This window comes from Carcharhinus amblyrhynchos, chromosome 32 (assembly GCF_965287045.1).
Source record: "Carcharhinus amblyrhynchos chromosome 32, sCarAmb.v2.hapA, whole genome shotgun sequence".
In the NCBI taxonomy this organism is placed as follows: Eukaryota; Metazoa; Chordata; class Chondrichthyes; order Carcharhiniformes; family Carcharhinidae; genus Carcharhinus; species Carcharhinus amblyrhynchos.
The window spans coordinates 16,816,333-16,822,381 of NC_137355.1; positions in this window are offsets into that span (position 1 = coordinate 16,816,333).

Genomic DNA, 6,049 nt, shown 5'->3' on the forward strand with positions numbered 1-6,049 from the left:
AAAGCCAGCTGATTTCCTTGTAGGATATTAGTGAAACGGATGGGATTTCTGTGGTAATGAGGGGAGTTGTGGGTCAGAACTCCATCGTTTTCCTAACTTTGCCCCACTAAAATGGATGGACTTTCACAGATTTGCTTTCTCGCCCCACAGCTAATTGGGACCCTTAAGTGGGCAACTAATACCCACTTAAGGGTTTCATCACGCTCTCAGTGGTATTCACTCAATGGTGGGAAACTGGTTCATCAAGTGGGAAGCCGTAAAACATTGGGGTGGGGAGAGTGAGAGTTGGGGGGCGCTATTGGGAGATGGGGGGTATTTGAGAGATGGGATTGATTAAGAGATTGAGGGTTTGAGAGATTGGGGGGGAGTCGAAAGATTGGGGAGGATTGAGAAATTTGGAAGGGCGATTGAGAAATTGGGGGACCGAGAAATTGGGGGGACCAAGAGATTGGGGAGAATTGAGAGATGGAGGATTGAGAGATGGGAGATTGAGAGATTGGGGGGAGGATTGAGGGTTCAGGGGGTTGAAGAATGGGGGATCGAGAAATGGGGGATTGAGAAATGGGGGAATCAAGTGATGGAAGATTGAGAGATCAGAGATCGCAAGAGTGGGGGAACGAGAGACAGAGGGAATCAAGAGTTGGAGGAATTGAGAGATGGAGAGAATTGAGGTATTGGGAAGGGAATTGAGACATGGGGGATTGAGAGATGGGGAAATTGAGAGTTTTGGGGAATCGAGGATGGGGGTTGAGACATGAGGGGAATTGAGAGATTGGGGAATGGGGTGGTGTGTTGGGTGAGGTGTTGTCAGGCACTCAATATCTGGTCAAAGGTCCTGACGTTTGGATGGGGCACGGTATGGACAAACCCTCCCCTCCATTAAATACTGTCCATCATTTGTGGACATCAGTGAGGCTTGTTCAGCCATATTAACAGGTTGCCAATCAAGTGGTCAAAAACTCTTGAACGCTAACCAGGAGGCGAGAGGCGGGTGGGGGCATGGAGTTCAGGGGTGAAGTGTGTTGTTCCTCATCCCGTGCTTGTCCAGATTCACTTTACAACTGTGGGGGGGGAAGGGTCACTGGACAGCAAACAGGAGCAAAGAAGCCTGATAACCTTCCCCCTGCCCCCACCCAGGGGTCAGTACCTGAAGTCGGGGATGGTGTACCGGAGGCAGCTGAGTCAGGACGTTCATGTAATTTCTGACTTATTCTTTCCATGGGCTGTTCTTCCTGGTCTGAGTAATTCATAAAGCGATTCAGGGTCATGTGAGGTCTGTCCTGCAAATTCTATGTAATTATTAACTGAATTTGTCTTGTGATCTGTGGACTTTCCATTGAATGGTCAATAAACCACTTCCTCAATAAAGGATTCGAAGATTTTGGAGTGTGCAATGTCGATTACTGAGCCAAGGTTTTGTGTGTTCAGCTGTGCTGTTCATGAACAGATGTTGAAGAGGGAATTTTTCACCTGAGAGAGAGAGAGAGGTAGATTCGGGTTGGGTGGGGAGTTAAAGTCTGCCTAGGCTAATTCCAAACCTGTCTCCGACCCTCCCCACTTCCAACTTTAATCGAACCTGTGTACTAAGTCCCTTCACCCAAATCCCTTTATTTACAACTCTGACACCAGCCTATGGAGGGCTTTGAGTTTGCAGGCTACACTAGGGGGCCTGAATTTACCACCAAGTTGGACCCGAAAACTTGGTAAAGTCGGGCGTGAGGGAAGCACTGGGACCGGCGCCCGTCTCCCTGCGCCCGTTCCCCCCTTTTACCAAGCGGCTAAAAGGACCGCGATCGGCACCGCACCCGAAACGGGCGCGACGGCAACTTAAAAGCATTTGCAAGCATTTAAATTGGCTTAATGAGCTGGACCCCCAAACTTCCCGGCATTTCCCCCCCCTTTACTATCGCGTTTTCCTGTCCGGATTTGGCACGGAACAAACACACTCGGCAAAGGTGTGTTTCGGGCATTCCGGCTTCTGAAGAGGAAAGTTCAGAGCTCCCGGCGGCTCTCTGACACAGATCGGTGGGGGGCAGATCGTTCTCTGTTTTTGGGGGAGGGATAGGAGGGAGGCCCGGCTGTTCTTTGATGGTGGGGGGCCGGAGGGAGGCCAGATCATTCTCTGGTGGGAGGTTGGGGGTGGGGGGGGTGGGGGGGTGGGTACAGAAGAGGGAGGCACGTCAGATCATTCTCTGGTGGGGAGGGAGGTGGGCCAGATGGATCTCTGGTGCTGGGGGAGAGGGGGGAGACGGGAGGCCAGATTGTTCTCCAGTGGGGGGGGGAGGGAGACCAGATTATTCTCTGGTGGGTGGGGGTAGGAGGGAGACCAGATTGTTCTCTGGTGGGTGGGGGGTAGGAGGGGAGACCAGATTGTTCTCTGGTGGGTGGGGGGTAGGAAGGGGTGGGGGGGGGGTAGGAAGGGGTGGGGGGGTGGGGGGAGAGGCCAGATTGCTCTCTGGTGGGGCAGGTGGAGGGGGGAGGGGGGAGGGGGGGGGTGGGGTGGTGGGGGTTGGAGACCAGATCATTCTCTTTGTTTCCATGCAGAGTGCGTATGGGGGTGCCGCAGAACAGGCCGGACCTGGCTCTCTCTCAGATTCGGCAGTTAAAATCAAAACCGGCCCCGAGGAGCCCCAGAGGAACTGACACGCCTGGTTAGGCACCAAGCAAGAGGCTCCCTGATTGGACCATCAATTTGGCCCTTAATCAGGGAGTCCGTCTTCTAGCCGGCCCACCTCAGTGACCTGAGTAAAGCCGTTACAACCTGGGAGGTAAGGAGTTCAATAATCCACTCTGAGGAGGCATGGTTGGATATTTCAATGTAGTGAGAATCCTCTCATCGTTCAGGCTTAATGCCGGTTGGCCGAGTATTTTGGGAAAGCTGGCAGTTTCATTGAGTTGAGGAGTTCGGAGATTTAGGAGGTCTTTTATACCCAGCTTCTAGACCCAAACACCAGCCTGCGGACCCCTCCCCACCACCCCCCCCAAAGTCAGGTACCCGTCTGCCAAGACTCTGATCACACGACTAGCTTTCCACAATCCACCAACACCATGGGGCCCCTCACCACCCCCCCTCAACCCTCACCAACCCCTCCTCCCCCCAAACCCCCACCCTTTCATCAGGCCCCAGATCCTCCACAAACACGAGACCACCATTTTTTGTATTTCCATCCGCATCCCCAATCTCACCCCCCACCCCCCAACCTTCACTCCCAAAGCCCCATCGCAGCAGAAGTCAGCCATTCGGCCCATCGAGCCTGTTCCGCAATTCAATGAGATCATGGCTGAGCTGACGTGATAATTCTCAACTCCACTTTCCCACCCTACCCCAGTGACCCTCGATTCCTTCACTGATTAAACATCTCTCTCTCCACTCGGATCGATCTGCTTTTGCTGGAAACCACATTTGTCAAGCCAGACTCTGCAGCGTGTCAGGGAGTCCAGAATCTTCTGGGTTTCAGAGCGACCCCCACAATGTAGAAGAGGCCATTCAGCCCATCAGGTCTGCAACCGACTCTCTGGCGGGCGGGCCCAATTTTACCATCAAGTTGCACCCGTTATCGGCCGCGAAAACTTGGTAAGTTCGGGCATGAGGGGAGTAACAGAATCTGCGATCCACATCCACGGCTGTTTCCCCCCTTTACCAATGGCTGAAAGTGGGCTGGAGGCCCAACTTTACCAGAATTTCTCGTCTACCACCGCGTTTGCCCGTCCAAATTCGGTGTGAAGCAGACAAGGTCCACTTCAGGCTCTCCAACTTCTGAAGAGGTAAGTTCAGAGCTTCCAACTGCTCTCTGACTCAGATTGGTGGTGGGTTGGGGGGGTGGGGAGGGAGGCGGTTCAGATTTGTCTCAAGTGGGGGAGGAGGGGGGGGTCAGATGGCTCTCTGGTCAGGGTGGGGGGGGGGCGCAAAGAGGGCAGGGAGGTCCACTGCTACTCTGCACGAAATTGGTGGTGGGGGGGGGGGGGGTCTGCTGCCACTCTGCGAGTGATTGGTGGTGATTTGGGGGGGTGGGGGGAGAAAGGGGGCAGGGGGCCGTGATTGATCTGGGTAAGGGGTGGGGAGATAATGGGGACAGTAATGTTGTGGGGGTGGGGCAATGTCTGTGGGGGCCAGGGGTGAGGCACTATCCGGCCTGGAAGCGATGAGGCAAGGGAGTGTTTTTCTATTATTTTTTCTGCGAATGCACAGTTACAGGCGCCAATCGGAGCTTCAGGGTTTCGGGGCGCTTTAAGCCCCGCTCACAGGCTTCTGCAGTGCGATTCCGAACCGCTGATACTTTTCCAGACGGAGTGCGTACGGGGCTGCCTCAGAATAGGTCTAAAAGTTGGATCTGAAACACTCCCAGTTTCAAGTCTGCCCTGCACTTAAAATCAAAATGGTAAAATACGGTCCGGAGTGTCTCACCCAGGCCCTCGATCTGCCTGATCCCTCTAATCCACACATTTAGCATGGCCAATCCACCTAACCTGCACATCTTGGGACATGACTTTCTGACTTAGCGAATCACAGGAGTCAAAATTCAGTCCTGATATCATTACATGCATTATTTCACATGCATTAGCTCAACATTTTCCTCTCTCTCCCTCTCTCTTCCTCTCTCTGCCTTTGTTTCTCTCTCTTTCCCTCTCTCTCCCCCCTCTTTCCCTCTCTCTCCCCCTCTTTCCCTCTCTCTCCCCCCTCTTTCCCTCTCTCTCCCCTCTTTCCTCTCTCTCCCCCCCCTTTCTCTCTTTCTCTCTCTCCCCCCCTTTCTCTCTCTCTCTCTCTCCCCCCCCCTTTCTCTCTCTCTCGCCCCCCCTTTCTCTCTCTCTCCCCCCCCTTTCTCTCTCTCTCCCCCTCTTTCTCTCTCTCTCCCCCCCTCTTTCTCTCTCTCTCCCCCCCTCTTTCTCTCTCTCTCCCCCCTCTTTCTCTCTCTCTCCCCCCCTCTTTCTCTCTCTCTCCCCCCCTCTTTCTCTCTCTCTCCCCCCTCTTTCTCTCTCTCTCCCCCCCTCTTTCTCTCTCTCTCCCCCCCTCTTTCTCTCTCTCTCCCCCCCTCTTTCTCTCTCTCTCCCCCCCTTTCTCTCTCTCTCCCCCCCTCTTTCTCTCTCTCTCCCCCCCTCTTTCTCTCTCTCTCTCTCTTCTTTCTCTCCCTCTTACGAATGCACCTTCCGTGGCCATTAAGTCCTAAAGGAGTTTGAACCCTGAGCTTAATGGCCCAGAGATAGGGATACTTCCCAATGTACCACAAGTACTCTCACTTGCGCCATAAGACCATTTCTCATGTGTTTTGACTCAATAATTAAACACACTCTCTGGAATTAATGAACTTGGTTCCACCTTGATTAAATAAACCTACAATGTTCCGCTTGGTAACTGCATCGATCAGAGGTCCATTCTGTAGCAAGCTTTTGGACTCAGAGCCTCCATTCAAACAGGGTCATTAGTCATTACCTGGAAATCCACAATGAGTATAACTCAAGTGGTATCGTGCTCTCCCCAGTAACATGCTTCCCCCCAAATGATTTGTTATCGTCATGTCTATTTGGGAATATCAATGTTCACTTCCTGTAGCAACAATTCTCACAGTATCTTGGACAGAAAGGGGCAGCACAGTGGCATCGTGGTTAGCACTGCTGCCTCACATTGCCAGGGACCTGGGTTCGATTCCTGGCTTCAGTGACTGTCTGTGCAGAGTTTGCATGTTCTCCCCATGTCTGCATGGGTTTCCTCCAGGTGCTCCGGTTTCCTCCCACAGTCCGAAAGACGTGCTGGTTAGGGCACATTGGCTACGCTAAACTCCCCCTCAGTGTACCCGAACAGGTGCCAGAGTGTGGCGACTAGGAGGATTTCCACAGTAACTTCATTGCAGTGTAAATGGCTGCACTATGGCTGGGTCCAAAACAGCAACAACTATTGTGAATTCAAATGCAGAGTACTCGCCTACTTGTGACACCAAAAAACAAACTTCAGAGTTATGCAAATTACTTTGCTTCCTGTGGGCGCCACCCGAGCATTGAAAGATTCCACCCGTAACTGCAATCGGCCACATTGTTCTTTATTTAGGCAGTCTTT